At 47.3% G+C, this 18856-nt stretch overlaps 1 protein-coding gene across 1 annotated transcript in view; it reads left to right on the top strand.

The window, feature by feature from the left end:
- The first annotated feature begins 1026 nt into the window (after positions 1-1026).
- The window catches only part of RREB1 (ras responsive element binding protein 1), a 168425-nt gene continuing 150595 nt past the window's right edge, over positions 1027-18856 (top strand). Inside the window, exon 1 of the mRNA XM_086370365.1 lies at positions 1027-1200. The gene's annotated coding sequence lies outside the window, so the exon portion shown is untranslated. The remainder of the gene's footprint in view (positions 1201-18856) is intronic.

Raw genomic sequence — 18856 nt, 5'->3', positions numbered from 1 at the left:
TAAATCATTCAGCTGGTCGACAGGTAGTTGACTTTCACTTGAAGCCACCCCTTTGCCTCTCAGAGAGCCCCACACCCTGAAATGACTCAAGTTCTTAACACCACCATTAAAAGCCTTAGCGCTTTCCAAGCAACAGGCTTGGGCGTAAAGCACAGTAAGTCTGCAGTGAGTCAGATGAACTTTGTGAGTCTTGCGGGGACGCTGGAGGATTCGTAAACCTGCTCCTAGCGGAAGGGTGCGGCGGCTGGGGCTCTCCAGGCCCCCCTGCAGGAGTGGAAGGGCCTGGCCCCGGTCAGCCGTCTTCATCCTTCTCCATCTCGCCAGTCCGCCCCCAGAGGGGCTGCAGGCCGGGCTTCCGCGTGTCCCACCCGAGACCGGCCCAGGCGTTCCATCCAGGTGCCCAAGTTGAGCCCCTCCCGATGTCTGAACTAGACCGCTCCATCTTTCCAAACACGAAGCTGGGGCTCTCGCTGGGTCTCCGGGCTGGTAGGCCAGGGCCTCGCTCCGTCCTTTGGGAGCGGAACAAACAGCCGCTGACCCCGGAGGTCCGGGTGGCCTTCGCCCTCGCCTTGCCGCCCACCTCGCAGCCCCCTCCCCTCCCGGGTCGGGGGGGTGGTGGGCAATCTCCACCGCCGGCCTCGCTCCGGGCGGGACGGACACTTGGCCACCCTTCCCCTGGGCGCCGTATCGGCCGCCGAGATGCGGGCAGCCCCGGACGGCCCGGCCCTCTCCTCTGTATCCACCGGGCAGTCTCCATGGCTCCGCCGTCATCCTCCGCCCCCTTGCCCGCGCGGGGTCCAGTGGGGACGGTGCGGGGGGGGGCGGGGGGCGTGCGCGGGCACCCGGCGGTGCCCCCTTGTCTTACCCCCAGGGCGGCCAGGCCCCTCCGGCAGCCCAGGCCGGCCCTGGCCCGTTCGCCCGCACCCCGATCTGCGCCCCGCGGTGCCGGGCGCGGGGGCCCCGGCGCCGCGCAGCCCCCAGCCCCGCCGGCGGCGCGGGGGAGGGGCGCGGCGCACGCAGAGTTGCTGAGTCGCTTCGCACGCTCAGAAGTTGCAGCTGAGACGGCAGCTTCCCGCCCCCTTCCTGGACTTGGCGGCCCGGAACGCACACCCCACCCGTCACCACCCGCCACCTGCCCTCGCCCCCGCCGCCCCGGCCAGGACTCGCAGCACCCCCTCCCCGCGCCCGCGCGGAGCCCAGGTTTCCAGTGGAGTAGGGCTGGGGGCGGGGGCACCCCACCTAGCCGCTCCGCCCGGGAGAGGGGGGCACGTGGGGCTGGAGCGGGCGGGGGCGGGCAGGAGCCCCTCCTGCAGATCGCTGCGCCGGGCCAGCGCGCTTTTGCACTTTGCAAAGCTGAGTAGCTGGGCACGGGTCGCCCACTGGCCCCCCGCACCCTCCTGGGGCGAAGCGGGTTTGGCAGAGCGAGAACCGGGCGGCGTTCCCATCCCTTCCCGCTGGGGGTGGGGGGTGCGGGGTGGGGGTTGCCCGGGCCGGAGGGAGGGGCTCCGCTAGGGGCTGAGGTCGCCAACAGGTGCTCTGGAGCCCATGTGACGGGGGAGGGGCCGCGCAGGGGAAGCCGGGGTGGGGGTAGGGTGCGGGGGGAGGAGGGCACCCTCCCCCTCTCCCCACCTCTCCCCTCCCCCTTCCTCCCGGTCCCCTGCAGAGCCCGACTGCGGGTGCCCCCCGCCGCCGGCGGCCTAGGGATTGCTGCTCGAGGGTGGCTCTCGGCACGCCAGTGCCCTCGCGGCCTGCCCGGGAGGAGGAGGGAGGGGAAGAGGAGGGAGGGATGCGAAAGTGGGTCAGGAATGTAACTGGACGCTGCGCACCCCCACGCACCGCCCCCCCACCCCATGCGGGCCGCGCCAGCCTTGGAAAGCGAGTCTTTCGCTGTTGTGGCTCCCCGGCATTACCGGTGGACGGTTACCAGGGGATCCCGAGGGGTGTGCTTCTCTGTGACCCTGGGGGAAGAAAAACCCGGTTGCCTCAGTAACGGAGTTTGGCTCGGATGCGATGATGCGGTGGATGTTTTAGATGAGCCTGACCGTGAGGAGGCTACACTTGCCTGAGCGAGTGGACTCCCTTGTCTTACTACTGAACCCAGACATGGAAGGAAAGCTGGAGAGGATGATGGGTTCTTTGCCCTGCTTCGTGTTTGTGGTTTTACCGTCTCAAGAGAACATAAATCCAGCGGTGTTTGCCTTCTCCCAAACACAGGCCTGGGCTGCCATAAATTCACCCAAGTTCTTAACAAACGCTCACTTAGTCGCTACAAAGGTTTGAAGTTGATATCTTAGACTTGGAAGGGGCAGGGGACACTGACAGTTTTGTATTTGGGGAAGGCCTGAGAAGCAAACATGAAAAGGCCTTTATTAAAACTCCTCAAAGCAGAAGAAGTGAGAGCAGTCCAGTTAAGTTTCCTCTGGAGCTCAGGGGCTCCTCAAACCCCAAGCACGTGATCAGGAGATGGAGGACCCAGATTTTAAAGTGATGGGCTTTGCATGCTGGTAACACAAGCAGAGTCAAGAAGAAATAATAGTAAACGATGAGCCTGCAGAGATGAAGCTTAATGTTGTGGAGTTTGCAGTCCAAAGTCTTCGTGAGCACCCTTCCAGGGAGTTGTTGCATTTTTTCCCTTCTGCTGGTTTTGTCCTGGGACCTCAATTACAGAGTGCAGGGTAGGGCTGAAGCAGAGCCCAAAGAGCCATGAAGCTTCAGACTCCCAACAAACTGCTGGAGTTTTATTCAGAAGCCCAAAGGTAGCATTACCCTTTAAAGAGATCTTAAGGGCTATCTGGAAAGTTGACTTAGCAACCAATGTAAATTTCTGTTTCCCAGGGAACTAGTGATAAAGAAACCTAAAAATTGTGATGCAGTTTGCATTAAAGAATCCTTATTCATAGGAAGCAAAAACCGATCAGTTGAATTTCTGTAAATTGAATTGTACATTTATGTATAAAAGGGGTTATTTTGCAGTGAAAACTTATGGAGATCTAATCATCCCAACTCTATTTTTCTTTTATATTTTTTTTAACTTCGCTGAGTTTTCTCATCAGTAAAATGGGATTAAGATAATAATAGGTGGTTTGCTCGGGGTGACAGACTGGATTTTTTCCATTGCTTTCTAGGTAGAGGATCTTCATTTCCAAGGGCGAAAGTCTTTATTTTCACTTATGATGTTTTCCTGAACTGTAGAACAGCTGAAGTTGGAAAGGAACCAATTCCATATGCTAAATAGTCTTGCGTTCTGGAAACGTGAAAAAATATGATCTTAGATCTTGTCACCCTCTTAGCATGATTTCCTTCTGTGTGAGATAATGAGACTTTCAAATCTTGGTGCAAACCGGCGTTGTTGCTATGGAACTGAATTGAAATTTTAAGTAGAAAATGAAGTAGCCAACTTCCTCTTTTCTCCCATCCCGTCTCCCCCCTCCCCCCTCTTCAATTTCTTCTGCATTCTTTAAACGTTTCTGTACAGGGTGATCTTCATTTTAGCTATAACTCAGATTTATAAAGCAAGTTGAATTAATGAATATCAGTTAAGAAAGCAGCAACAATAGAGTCCTCAATATCGTGTCTTGGATATTTAAGATATTTGTTAAGTAATTTGAGGGGGGGTCCAATTTTCAAGAAATTGCCTATGTGTAAGCAGATTTTCACATAGATTATTTTGGACAATGCATTTATAGCAAATGCACCCGCAGAATATTTTTTTTTTTTCAATGAACATATGCTTTAAACATTTTAGCTACCTACTTTGTTTAGAACCATAATTTAAGGCCTGTGAAGATTACAGAGAGTCATATCCATGTTCCTAAAAAGACTCAAGTCTAATATGTCCTATTAGGGGTGACAGCTAGATGACAAATATAAGAAGTGTAACTATTTAGGGGTTAAATTAAAACACCAGTAAATAACTATGTGCCTATAGGGGTAAGAAGAGATGACAGATTCACAGATGAAAGTTAAGTGAGTTGAGAAGTGCAGTAATGAGAGACTTAAAAATTTTTTTCTTCTGTTTCTTCTCTACATGTTAGCAGTGAACAGGTCTTGCTTCTTCATAAGAATGAGGGTTTGCTTGTTTTCAAGGAGATGCGGCCAGACAGCTAGTGTACAACTGACTGTGGATGAGAAGTCAGTGGTTAAGTGCTAGGGAGGGGCAGAGAGCAGAGGGTGAGAGGGAAGGTAAAAAGGAGCAGACACACCCTTACTTAGCAGAGGCTCAGATGTGGCAGGGTGCTGGGTGTGCCCTGGGAGGGTCGCTGTGAGGTGGCAGCCATCAGGAAGTGCTCCCAAGGGAGTGGGTAGAACTTGAACTTGGGCCTTACAGGATGTGTACGATTTTTATAGCTAGAGACAGAAAGGCATTCCTAGTGGGAGAAGGGAGATAAAGCACGAGGCAGGAGGTTGCAAGGTACGTTGGGGGAATTTGACTAGATTAGCTTTGCTGCTGGAGGTTGATGGAGTATGAAATTGTCACTTGAATGATAGGTTAGTATTGTTAGTTCCTCAGTCGTGTCCGACTCTTTGTGACCCAATGGATTGTAGCTCGCCAGGCTCCTCTGTCCATGGAATTCTCCAAGCAAGAATACTGGAGTGGGGTGCCATTCCCCTTTCCAGCGGATCTTCCTGACCCAGGAATCAAACCGAGGTCTCTCACACTGTGGGCAGATTCTTTACTGTCTGAGCCACCAGGGAAGCCCCAGTATGATAGAGGTTAAGGCCTTGGAATGCCTGGACCAGGTTTGGTGTTAGGACTGTATCTGCAGGTAGAGGGGAATTGAAACAGGATTTTGAGCAAGGGAAATACATGGTCAGAGTCATCACTGGGGGAAGATTAATCTTGTGAGTTCAGCTGCAGTGGGAGTTTAGGGACCGTGAGGGTCCAGGTCCGCGGGGACACGTGGCCTGGAGAACAGTGGTGTCCTGTGGGCCAGGTGGTAAGGGCGGCGCTTTGTGAGTCGGAAAAGGAACAGTGCCAGGATTTTGTAGTGTTTGGATGTGAACTTGAAGCATCCAAGATGACCCAGGATTTAAATCCAGATGCCTTGGCAGGTCGTACTATCAACCGAAATTGGAACAGGAAGCCAGTGTTTCAGGTAATTGAAGGGTTGATTTCAGAAGTGGAGTTCGAGGCCGTGATTGGCAGCTGGCTTAGGTGACTTAGGCAGGGTGGATTGGTCTCGGCCGAAAGTAGAGGTGTGAGTCATCTACGTAGAAGTAGGTGATTATTGGTCCTGAGTTTGAACATGGTAGCAAAGGACACATTTTAGGGAACATTCACTATTAGAACTTATTATATATATTGAGTTGGCCAAAAAGTTCATTCAGGTTTTCACATGCCCTCTTTATGGAAAAACCCAAATGAACTTTTTGGCCAACCCAATATATATGCACATACATATGTATACATTTCAAAATTCTCCTGGGAATTCCTGAGTGGTCCAGTGGTTAGGACTCTGTTAGGGGCACAATCAAGTTCGATCCCTGGGAGAACTAAAATCCTACAAGCCATGCAGCCCCCCAAAAGCTTCTCCTTCCTTGTAGAGCACAAGAAGGCCGTCATTCCCGAGGCTTTGTTAGAGCCGGTCTGCTGGATCATTCCTGAGGCTTGGTTAGAGCCAGTCTGCTGGACCAGCATTGCTGTGACCCAAGGCCTTGCCCAGCAGCTCCCAACCCTGCTCAGCAGATTCAGGGGGCCCAGCCCGGCCCAGTTCAGTTCAGTCGCTAAGTCGTGTCCTGGACTGCAGCATGCCAGGCTTCCCTGTCCATCACCAACTCCCGGAGCTTCCTCAAACCCATGTCCATCGAGTTGGTGATGCCATCCAACCATCTCATCCTCTGTCGTCCCCTTCTCCTCCTGCCTTCAGTCTTTCCCAGCACCAGGGTCTTACCTCACAGGCACCCAATCAGAACCTCCTGGGCCAGCAGGCTGCGTTTTCTGCAGGTGTCATAGGCCACTCTGATGTGGATTCGTCTTGGGGAACCAGTGCCAGGGCCGGTGTGTTCTTCAGTCTGAGATCTCCGCAAAGCCTCCCGTCTCTCTCCGGGAGAGCGGGAGTTCTTCCTTTTCAGGGGTTGGTTTCAACCTGTTCTTGTGCTTTGGTATCTGATGGACAACCAGTGATAGACAGTACTGGAGGTTTTTGATATCTACAGGACCTGCTGCTTTCCAAATTTAGCAGGGGGTCTAGAAGCCTGGATGGGTGTGTCAGAAGAACTCTGTCCTGCTGGGTAGGAAGGAGGTTGGGGGTGACGCGCTATGTATGGAGCTGACTCAAACTCCGTCCATCAAAGTGTGTTGAGATGAAGCAATAAACTGGGCCCCAGGCAGATCACTTCCTGTGCCTCTGGATACACAGACCCGGGGCGTGGTGTTTGGCAATATTCTCAAGAGCAACCATTTGGCTGGTCCTTTTCAGGAAGCTGGGTAGTCAGAGGTAAGGCGAGGCAAGCTGTGGGCTCTCAACACCAGGCCAGAGTTTAGAGAGAAGCAATCTAGCAAGAAATGGATAGTCTGAAATTTGGGGTTGGACTTCTAAAAGGCGATGGCCGTTAACACGTTTTTCAAGGAATACCTGTCTATCTACATATCTGATTACTTTGCGTGCATGTGTGCTCAGCATATCCAGTTCTTCTGCGACCCCATGGACTGTAGCCAACCAGGCTCCTCTGTCCATGGGATTCTCCAGTCAAGAGTACCGGAGTTGGTTGCCATTTCCTTCTCCAGGGGATCTTCCTGACCCAGGAATCAAACCCAAGTCTCCTGCCTTGCGGGTGGATTCTTTACCACTGAGCCACCTTGGAAGACCATCTCTTTGCATTATTGCCACAAAAAACAGTGTCTGCCCTTTTGAGCAGCAGCACTTTGTCACTTTCAGGTAATCAGGTGCTGATTATCTGGGTGCAAGTTGTCATTTGCTCTTTATTTTTTTTCCTTGTTTAAAAGCTATAAAGAGAAATTCTCACGTCCATATTGTTAGGTGTCCGGTGGACTAGCAGGCAGACGCTAATAATGAAAACTGATGGTGGAAACTGGGGGGTGGGCAGTGTCCCCTCCCCACTTCCCTCCATGTACAGAGCTTAAACTAGCCATATTTCTCATCCATATTTCTAATGTGTTTATTTGGGGCTACGCTAAGTCTTCATTGCTGCTCTCAGAGTTTCTCTAGTTGCGGCAAGTGAGGACTCCTCTCTAGTTGCGATGGGCAAGCTTCTTATCGCGGGGATTTCTCTTCTTGAGAGCACGGGCTCTGGGGCTTGTGGGCTTCGGTAGCTGTGGAACACAGGCTTAGCTGCCCTGTGGCATGTGGGGTCCTCCGGGACCAAGGATCAAACCCGTGTCCCCTGCACTGGCAACCAGACTCCCGACCCCTGGGCCACCAGAGAAGTCCTTCTTCAGCATTTTTAAGTGTGCAGTTCAGTCACTGCTAAGTATATTCACATTGTTATGCAGTAAAACCTAGGTCTCGAACGTCATTTAGAATATAAGGGAGTGTTCTAAAAATGTCAGAAAAATGAAGCCCAGGGTACCCAGGAAACTGTGAGAGAGGATGGTGTACAACGCAGACCCTTAGAGCGTTCGGGTGAGAGGAGAGACGTGACAGGTAGATGGGTGGCCCTTGTGTTGGATGGGCTTGCCCGAGAGCATCCTATTCAGCGACTAATTGTGAAGTTAGAGTGCAGGGGGGAAGCGGCAGTTTTCTACTTGAGATTTCTTTAAGAAGCCAAAAATGGGGCTAGCATCTTGATACACCGATTTTAAATTTTCCTTAAAGCTCTGAGTGTAGAACGAGAGAAAGAGCTCCAGTGAAAATTTACAGAATCTATTGATAATTTACACAATTTCCTCCAAACTTTGCCCCATACTCTGTGGCATGTATAGAGTTTCGTATATGTTTTGCACTCTCTTGATTCACACGAGGAGTGGGTAATATTTACTGCTGTTACCCTAGTTTTCCGAGTGACCTGTATCTTATTATTATTTATGAAAATATGGGTATCAACCGCCAAAAAACTTCTTACTGAGCAAGAAGCTCTAAGTGTTAGAGCGTGTCAGTGATTACATGGTTAAATGAAATTTTTAAGGTTAAATAGGTGAGATTTGCAAAAAGATTGGAAGTTCTTAGTCAACCCCAAACTAGTAACAGTTCACTGCTTTTTTTTTTTCCTTTAGAAAATTTATTTTCACAACCCCTTACTGTTTGCACTCATTCATAATACCCACAAAACAGGTTTGAAGCTGCTCAGTCCAACAGGATGTCAGCTGCAGTTCCAAAGAAGCTATGGGTTCATGTTTTACCAAAGGAGAGATGCTTTCATTTCCAGCCTTGGAAATGTAGGACTTGTTTAACAACCCTCCATTTAGAAAGTGCTGCTGAATTTGAGAAAACTTAGAGAATGGCTCTGAGTTTCTTATTCAAAACTGCTTTAGTAAACTTTTGCTTATCAGTCCTGAGAAGATGTGTTAAAACCAGCTTGGCAACTTTTTTTTTTTTTTTTAATACAGCAAGCTGGAGGGCCTTGAGAAGAGAGTTTTGAAACAATATCAGTGTTGGAACCAAAACGGAATGCTTTTAAACAAGAATCCTCCTATATGTCTCTGGGTTTGGAGGACTCATCTGCTAAAAGTCAAGTTTTCATGGTAGGACTGAATTAGCAGTGGTAGGTTTTCCTGTGGTACCAGCAACAAGCAAAGGCAGGGTTTCACCAAGCACTCGGAAGGTGGTTTCTTTTGTGTGGATACCTACATATTTACAATCCTGTGCCCATGCCTGCCCCCCTCCCCTGTGATTTACTGAATTCGGTTTAGAAGCAATCTTTATACAGATGCTTAACGACTTTGTGCTCTAATGGTATAGAAATACAATTTTCAAATGAGAGCTGTCTCTAAGGATTACGTTGGGAGTCACGGAGTTATTACTCAAGTAGTAACAGTCAATAATAATAATAATAACAGTGACTCAAGCGACTTGAAGGTATGCGTTAATGATTTCGTATTGCAGTTTTAGAAGATGTTTGTCTCTGAAGCCACGAGTTTCAATTGAGTTGCCAAAGGAAAGCAGCAGTTAATTCATGTTGCTCCATCATTAATCTACAGAAAATAAAAGTTCAGATGGTCCTGGGAGTCTAGCATAGCTCAATTCTGAGTTTGCTTTGAAAGCTGAGTTCTTGCATTTTACTAGAAAAATACTCCAGCTCTTAAAGTGAGTAATGCAGCCATCGGCAGGTGCCCGTCTCACGCTGAAACCCTGTGACAGTGAGCGCAGGACAGCCCTGTGCTGCGTGTGAGTACAGAACGGTGCTGTTCCGCTGCTGTGCCCTCTGCTTTGTCGTTTCTCAGTTGAGCAGGGCCTCCAGCCTCCTGAAATGTCAGCCCAGCCCTCAAACTTGTGTGTGTTTTCCTTTTGATTACCTTGGTTGCCGGCCAGCCTCGTATTTGACACGTCCAGCATAGGCACTGGAGTTGCTTCTTGATGTCGCGCTGTTAATCTTTTTATTATTTCCTGTCACTTTCGCCCATGATTGATCCTCTTGAGCCAAAGGGTGGGGGGCGGGGTGGAATTATGGAAATGACTTTGAAAACCGTTTTGAGAAGGAGTATAAAAGGACTTGGGTCTCACCTGAGACTATAAAGCGATGGAAAAGGCACAGTCTGTTTGGCAGAACCAGCACCCAGTGAGCTAGGTCCCAGTGGGCGCTTTGCAGGGGAATGAGGAGAGTTTTCCTGGTGTTTTTGCAGTGACTCGGTGCCCAGGTGTGTGGGGTGAGGGTGATGAGAGCTCACGGGTGGTCTGCAGTTTAGTTCTATGGAAAGGCTACAGAACAGGGTCCTCTTTCCTTCAGGATTAAAAATATGATTCTTTTTGAGTTGTAGGCTTTCCCATGTATTCTCTCCCTGGTATCCCCTCTACCCCGTGTGCAGTTCACTAATTCTTGCTCCGGCTCTGCCCCTACCCCTGACCCACCCACTGGAATTTAAGAAGAAAATAGAACCTCAGTCATTCATATATTTTTAGCTTGTCCTTTTCTTTTCCCATTTGTTAACATTGTGGTAAAAAAGAAAGACACGAAGTTTGCTATCGTGGTCCTTTTTAAGTGTGCGATCCAGCGCCATTACTTAATTCACAGCGTTGAGCAACGGCCACCATGGTCTGCTTCCAGCGTTTTTCATGACCCCAAACAGACACCCTGCACTTGTTAAGCAATAACTCCCCATGTCCACCTTTCGCCTCGAATCCACTTTCTGTCTCCTATCTGCCTGTGCTAGATACTCCATACGAGTGGGATCACACGATATATGTCCTTTGAGGGTCTGGCTTATTTTCATTGGGCATGAAGTGTTCAGACTTCATCCATGCTGTATCATGTGCCACGACTTCATTTCTTGTCATGGCCGAATAATATCCCATGGTCTGCGTGGACTGTGCTTTGTTTATCCGTTCATCCGGTGATGGACATTTGGGTTGCTTCCACGTTGGCTAGTTTGAATCATGCTGCTGTGAGCACCCTGGGTTCAGTTCTTTTGGGTATATGTGTGTGCATATGTATGCGTGTGTGTAGGAGTGGACTTGCTGGGCCATGTGGTGGCCCCGTGTTTAACATTTGGAAAACTACCAAACTGGTTTCCACCATGGCAGCACCATTTTATATCCCCAGTAACAACACGCAAGGGTTCCAGTTTCTCCACATTTTTGCCAGCTCTTGTTATCCACCCCCCACCTTTTTTTTTTCAAGTATTTTAATTAATTTATTTGTTTGGCTGCTCCAGGTCTTGGTTGCGTCACTCAGGATCTTCCATCTCAGTTGCAGCATGCCGACCATGAGTTGCGGCATGAGGGGTCTAGTTCCCTGCCCAGGGGTCAAACCCAGGCCCCCTGCACTGGGAGCTCGGAGTCTTAGTTGCTGGACCACCAGGGAAGGCCCACTATTTTCCCTTTTTTTATTGTAACCTCCCTAGTGGATCTGAAGTGGTGTGTTCTGGCTTTGATTTCCAGTTCCCTGATGGCTGAGCGTCGTTTCACGAGCCTGTTGGTCCAGTGTGCGTTTCCTTTAGAGAAATACCTATCAAGACCTCTGCATTATCCATTTTTATATATGTTTTATAATGCCTAATAGTAGTATATAGTTTATACATTAAAATATACATATGCTTGGATATATGCGAAGTGTCTTTTAAAGATGGAAGATGTATTTTTTAAGTTTGGAGACCATTATTAGGAACTGTAGCAATGATCTGTTTTATTTCTTGGTGCCTAACCTTAGCAGGAAAATATCGATGATAATTCCTAAGCTTCCTTGGGTGGGATGAGGCGGGGTGCGAATCTTATTTGGTCAATAGTAATGTTTACCGGAGCCTCCATATGAAACTAACCACAGGGTCCCAAGACTGTCTTTGGGGTTGTTTTCTTTGGGTACATAAGAAAGTAGATCTCTTTGGATGGTTTTCAAGTTAGACTTGCCCCTAGTCAACTCTATTTTGTGGTTCATAGTGGCATTTTAGGGTTCTAGTGTATCTTATTAAGAGATAGAGTTTTTCATGCCGTGTCACATAGGGGAGCCAGAAGGCCTGGAATGAATGAATCGAAAGGGAGAGGCTTAGCTCTAAAATAATAATAATGATGGTGATGATAACAATTATTTTTACTATGTCACTTATAAAACTAATTTGATTGTATGAAAAGATGAGCTTTGAGGCGTGGGGATTGAACTGGCGTATTTCAGGACCCAGTGAGAGTGTTTTAGGCCTTGGGGGTTGATTTAAGAAAATAAGAAAAGGCTGGTTGTCCTGTCGTTGTTCTCTTCTCTGACGGTAAACTCTATGCAGTTACCCGAAAATGCCAACTTCTGTCCAGGGCGTGACATCACCATCCTAGCACATCCTGGTGCTTTTCTTGGAAAGCGTCCACACCGGCAGGCGTTTTCCAAATAAAACATTTGTGTCGGTAAACAAGTGTTTTACCCAGCAGCCCAAGTGGAGAATTTTAAAAACCAGTGTTTGTTTTGCCAGCAAACATTTTGTTTCAATCCTTGCAGCTAAACAAGTGGGTAGGATTTAAGTGGCCTGCTAGTAAAAACAAAGGCAGAACCATTCTCAGAAGACTTCAGCTGAGCAGAAGTCTAGCTGCTGTTAGAGTGTGCGTTTAGACATTTGGGGAGGTAACTGGTACCATCTACTGAGTTCTGTACTTAGTTTCAGTCAGAGAGGAAGATCTTCGGTTTGGGTAAAGGCTCTGAATTTTCTTTTCTTTTAGAGGCGAAAGATGAAGAAATATAAAAGAATCATTAAAAAGATTAGTTTTGCATATTTCAATGTTGCAGCTCGCCTTTAAATGAGCCTAAACCATTGTCAGGTGTTTGCTCTGCGTTTGCTCCCTCCTTTCTCATTATTTTGATGGTAATTCCTCCAGCGTGTCACATCATCCGGCATCCGCGTTAATTATCAGCCTTCATCTTGTGACTTTATAAAAATAGTAGTAGTATAGTCGGGCTTTAGTAAGCTAGTGTTACTTCTATTTAGGATTCCTTACAATTGAGCAGTCTTACATCTTTAATGGATTATCTTTTGAAGTGTATTTTTTATATTTGAAAGTTTGCTTGTGATGTGCTATTCTTTTTTAAAAAGCTGGCCTCTTTTCCTATTCAGGACATAGGTACCTTCTTAAGAAGATAGAAATTAGAGAATAGAACATATACGCAGAAGAGTGTAAAAAATTATAGCTATATATGTTTTAATTAGCAAGTAGACGTGCACTAACCCCCATCCTGATTTAAGAAATAGAATGTGGCCTTCGAACGTCCTCTGTTTTAAAACCACGTCCCTCTTCTGGCCATAGAAAGTTTACAGCTGTGTAGTTATCCTTAAACGACATCATTTCGTTTTGCAAGTGTTAGGTGTATATTACACTTTACTTGTTTGTTTTCATCAATGATATAATCTCATGATTTAACCACGTTGCTGCCTGTACCTGTGGTTCATTCGTTGTCATTGTTCAGGGTTGCTGTCCTGTTGATGGACATCTGAACTGTTTCCAGCCTTTGACTCTTACTACAAAGGCTGTCAAGGACATTCATATATATATATATCTCCTATTTATTGTTGTTTAGTCCCTGACTCTGCCCAATTCTTTGTGACCCCATGGGCTGCAGCCTGCCAGGCTCCTCTGTCCTTGGGATATTAGAGTGCGTTGCCATTTCCTAGTGCGGTTGTGCAGAGGTTTTTCTGGGATGCATGTGGTGTGGGCAGTGGATTTGTTGGGTTGCAGGGTATTTGTATTTTTAATTGTATTTAAAGCGTTTGATATTTTGTAGCTTCACTGTAATTCCAACCTGTGTTCCAAAGTGTTTGGTTCGGTTTGTTCTTCTCACAGTGAACGGAGCTCTTACTGTTCCACACGTTCACCAGAAACCAAGTTCTGATACCAGGTTGTCCGACGTCATGTCTGCCCGTCTGGCAAGTAAGAACTGGTGCCTTGTTCTGGTTTTGTTTCCCCTGACTCATAATAAGGCTTATATTGGCCATTTTGACACCCTTTTTCTCAAGTATTTTCCCATTTTTCTATGGATTGTCTTTTTCTTCCTAATCTGTAGACTTCTTTTATATGTTAATGTATAGACTTTCTTTATATATTCTATTCATACAGAAGGAGTCTGTATTCGATTATAGGTGTTGCAAATAACTTCTCCTACTTTGACTTGTCTTTTTACTTCATCCTTTGGATGCTCACAAGCTCTTAATTTTTTAAATTATTTACTTACTTTGGCTTGTTCTGGGTCTCCGCTGTGGCGTGGGCTGCTCTCTAGTCGCGATGCACAAGCCTTTCATCGTGGTGGCTTCTCTTTCGGCACACGGGCTTGGTCACTCTGCAGCACGTGGGCCCTTCCCAGACCAGGGATCAAACCTGTGTCTCCTGCATTGGCAGGCAGGTTCTTTACCACTGAGCCACCAAGGAAGCCCACAAACTCTTAATTTCAGCATTATTTGACTTCTCAGTCTTTTCCTTTATGATCAATACTTTTCTATCTTGTTTAAAAAATTCTTCCCTATCCCAGGTTTATGAAGCTATTCTCCTGTATTCTTCAGAGTTGTGCCTTTCACATGTGATTCTGTTGTAATTCAATCATCTGCAAGTCTGCGAGTTTTGCGAGTGTGCCATTTTTTGTCGTAAGGGATACCTGGCTGCGCCGGTGCAGTTTGTCTATCTGTGCGTGCGTATAGCCAGGAATACCGACCGCCGGCGTCCTCAGCCACGTGGCCATCTGTGCCCGTCTCTTGCGGTGCTCTCCTCTCCATCCCACCGGTCTCTTTGTCGACCCCCCTTAGTTATCACAGCCTCCTGATGCCTGGAAGGGCATGGGCTCCCATGAAGCATGTCTCAGTGTTCGTGGCTTTTTGCCCTTCCATATAAATTTTAGAAACAGAGCAGGTTCCCTCACAGAACCTGGTGTAGTTATTATTAGGACTGCACTGAATCTGTGGGCCTGACATGTTTACAATAGCGAGCCCACCACATCAAAAGGCGGTGTGTAGTCTTTAAAGAAGTGTGCCCAAAATTACAGAAAATAAAAATAAATCAAGAATGGCACTCAGCTTCCTGGGTTCAGACCCTGACCCCACTTTTCACTGGCCACAAGGCCCTGAAGAACCTCAGTTTCCTTATTTGTAAACTAGGGATCCTAACAGTACCTGCCTACAGGGTGATGGAGAGGACTGAATGATTAAACGTGTTGTGTGTAATATGTGGAAGATGCTTAGAATACTGTCTGGCATGCAGTAAGTACACGTTGCATAAGTACGTGAGCACTGATTTCCAAACGTGTTTATTTATATCATTTTCAGTGTGCCAAGAAAGTTTTAGAATAGTCTGTATAAAACGATATATAACAGTTCCCTGGTGGTCCAGTGGGAAAACTCTGCTTTTCCAATGCAGGAGGCATGGATTCCATCCCTGGTTAAGAAACTAAGAATCCACCTGTCAAGTGGTGTGGCCAAAAAAAACAAAAAAAAAGTATATAAAACACACAAAATACCAATGCAGGAGGTGTGGGTGCCGTCCCCGGTTAAGAAACTAAGAATCCACATGTCCAGTGGTGTGGCAAAAAGAAAAAAGTACATAAAATACGTTGCTATTTACACACATGATGTATAGAAATACGTGTAATAATATTCCTAGGAACCTTAAGCATTTTGATACTACTGTAAATGGTATTTTAAAAGTTTTTCTGGGGTGTACAATATTGTGGTGTTTTTTAGTGTGTTTTGTGAGCTGATTATGGTCATCTCTGATGAAGTATGAAGTGCTCATGTTGCATAAGACACTGCTTGAAGCAGACAAGAAATGTGGACTCTTCTGTCTGGGTGACTGCCCACATCCCTTGGTTTCATAGGATTGAACATTTTCCCATTTTGCACAATTTTAAAGTGTTGTATCCCACTGACATCTGTTGTTGAAACACATGCAAACATTCTGGAAAGCTGGTTCGTTCTGTCTTACATATCAGGCTGCTTTCAGTTTTGTTACTTCTTCTCAGTTTTTGAAATCATTCTAGTTCCAAGCTTGATCATGTGCCTGAGACCCTTGTGGGTTTCCTTTCCCCTAAATTCTGTCCTAAAGATGCCACACCCTTTGGGATTGGAGTCACAGCTTCACAACTCAGCTCACATCCTGTAAAGGAACAGCTCTCTGGATGAAAACTCACGTTGTTCTTTTGCCGTTTGTCACATGTCACACACGTCTCTGAGGAGTTATAATTTTTTTTAAAAAGAAAGAAAAGAGAAAATTTATATACATATATCTGTGTATATATACTCAATGGTAAAGGATCCGCCTGCCAATACAGGAGACGTGCGTTCAGTCCTTGAGTTGGGAAGATCCCCTGGAGAAGGAAATGGCAACCCACTCCAGTATTCTTGCCTGGGAAATCCCATGGACAGAGGAGCCTGGCAGACTACAGTCCATGGGGTCACAAAAGAGTCAGACGCTACTTAGTGACTAAACAACAGCAAAAAAAAAAATATATATGTATGTATGTATATGCATGTATGTGTGTGTATATAAATATATGTGTGTATATGCATGTGTGCGTGTGTATGTAAATATATATGTGTATTCACACAGGTTCCCTTCAGCTTCCCTGCCTCTGGTTTCAGTTCTCAGCCTTCTGATCACATGGTGGATCTGCCCCACGTGGGAGGTGAAGCCCCAAACTCTGTATGATTTCACTTTGCGTCACAGGGAGGCAGAAACTCAAAGTGAAACCCATGAGAAAACCAATGTGTTCTTAATGGTTTTTACCCAAACCATAAATCCGTCTCTTGGAGGGAGAGGGGAAGCACCCAGCGTCTGATCGGGTTTCTCTAGCATGTTCCAGGCGGTGCCTCTTGGTTCAGTGATTATCTTCTGGGGCTCACTCACTTGGGGTGTTTACTGAAGATGCAGATTCCTGGGCCTGACCTGGACCAAGGGAAGAAGACAGCGGGGAGGAGGAGGCGGGGATTTGCATGTTTTAAATGACTCTCTGGTGGTGCTAACAGGCAGATGGTGTGTGACCAGGTGACGGCGCTGATGGCATGGTGGGCTCAGATTTTCATTCATCACCTACGTTTAATGGACAATTTCAGAGAGACTTAATATAGGGTAGTAACACCTCTTAGGTTCCATGTGTCAGGCACTTGATGTTTAAGCCTATAAGTAAATTACGATTATTAGCCCCATTTTACAGAACAGGAAACGGAGGCGTGGAGAGGTTAAATAAATTGCTCAAACATCTGAAGGGCTTCCCAGGTGGCACAGTGGTTAAAGAATCTACCTGCCAACGCAGGTAGATGCTAGAGACGTGAGTTGACCCTTGGGTCAGGAAGATCCCCTGGAGGAGGAAATGGCAACCCGCTCCAGTATTGCCTGGAAAATTCCATGGACAGAGGAGCCTGGCGGGCTACAGTCCATGGTGTCCAAAGAGTCAGACACGACAGCCTAGCGCACAGCAAACCTCCGATGGGGAACTGTCGTTGTCTTTGTGGATCCTCAAAGTAAAACCCTGCCCTTTCTTTTTTATAAAATAAGCTGGACTCCAGCAGAAATGGACCCGAAGGGTCCAGTTGGATCAGAATCGTGCCTTCGTACTGTGTCCCGTGCCTTTGAATCATCCATTTGTTCAGCAAGTCCTTACAGAGCGTTTGGAGTCCCCATGGCTTGAGGAAGGGATTGGGGACAGGAAGGCTCACTCAGGGAAGTACAGTGTGTCAGATGGGCTTGCGACTTCTTAGCAGATGCCGAGGACAGAGGAGAGGATGGCGGGGTGGAATAGCGGGCTTCCGTCCGTCAAGCTGTTACCTGTGCTGAGTGTTTACAGGTAATTATTCACGTGTCCCTCACAAGAATCCTCTTCATCGGCTTCAGGTGACCACTGATTGAACAGACTTAGAGACGTACAGAAACTCACCCGTGGTCGCATAGCTCCTAGGTTGTGATAGGAAGACAGTGCCTGTGTCTCTCCAGAACACAGCCTGGAGCCACTGTACCCTCAAACAGGATTTTCTGTTTTCTAGAGGACAATTACTATCCATCTGATAGTGACCCACTCAGCCCAGTCCCTAAGATCACTCTGAGTTTTAGAGAGATCTTCTCCATGGCTTATAATGTCATTCGTCGTTTCCCTGGCCTCCCCACTTTGTCCCCTGGTTCTGTTGTCTCTGCCTGGCCCCTGGGCCAGGTAAGAATCCTTCAGAGCTCATATGATGATGGCCAGGTTCATAACAAGACTGAGGGAGGTCTAGGGACTGGAGGAGGCCCAGAACTGGTTTTGTTTTGTTGAATATTTTTTTATTTATGTATTTGGCTGCATCAGGTCTTAATTGCGGCTTGCGGGATCATTTGTTGCCGTGCATGGACTCTCTAGTTGGGGTGTGCAGGCTCAGTGGCTTCGCAGTAGGTGGGATCTTAGTTCCCAGACCAGGAATTGAACTCATGGTCCCCTGCATTACAAGGCAGATTCTTAACCACTGGGCCACCAGGGAAGTCCCCCAGAACTGGTCTCTGAATGAGCACCCTAGCTTTGCCCACAAGTACACCATGTGTTCACACTGGGCAGAGGTGGGGCGGCTCTCTGTGTCCTGAGAGCGCTCCTTAATTTTCCCGAGGGATATTCAGCATCTGGCATTGTGTCATACGCACGTAGGCATTCAATATGATTATGTTTGAACCTCTTTAGGATCATAGAGTGTTTGGTCATGAAAACATCCAGCTCGATTTCTCCCTGTTGCTGAAAAGGGAAGGAAAAACCTTACGCATTGAGAGACTCGCTCCAGGTAATAGCTAGTGGCAAGTCTAGAACCTAGCTCCCTGCACCCGCCACAGTACCTTCCTTCTGCCTCCTTGATCCCATTTCATGCCGGCACTGCTCTCATCAAGCTGAATCATGTTATGAATAAGCCCTAAGAATTTCAACTTCAAAATGATTCATATGGCAGGGCTTTCTTTTGGAAGGCAGGCTTACCTTCCTTATTATGAATTATCTAGGCTGCTGATAAAATTATTTTGTTTCTAATCAATCATATGATGACTCTCCTGGATGGCTCAGCGATAGTCTGCCTGCAATGCAGGAGATTCGGGTTCAATCCCTAGGTCGGGAAGATATCCTGGAGAAGGAAATGGCAACCCACTCCAGTATTCCTGCCTGGGGAATCCCATGGACAGAGGAGCCTGGTGGGTGGATGACGGGAGAGACTCTTCTGAAATATCCCCAGGCCTGCTGCAGAGGTCCACACCCAGCAAAGTGGGAAATCTCCTTATGGATATTCATTTGCTTATACAGGTTTTCAGTGGAAAAGAAGAAAACCTAACAAAAAGATACTATGGCG

This window comes from Bos grunniens, chromosome 23 (assembly GCF_055505025.1).
Source record: "Bos grunniens cultivar Pamir isolate PY7600 chromosome 23, Bosgru_T2T1.0, whole genome shotgun sequence".
NCBI lineage: Eukaryota > Metazoa > Chordata > Mammalia > Artiodactyla > Bovidae > Bos > Bos grunniens.
The sequence above is the reverse complement of the archived record's forward strand: the minus strand, read 5'-3'. Positions and strand labels throughout refer to the sequence as shown.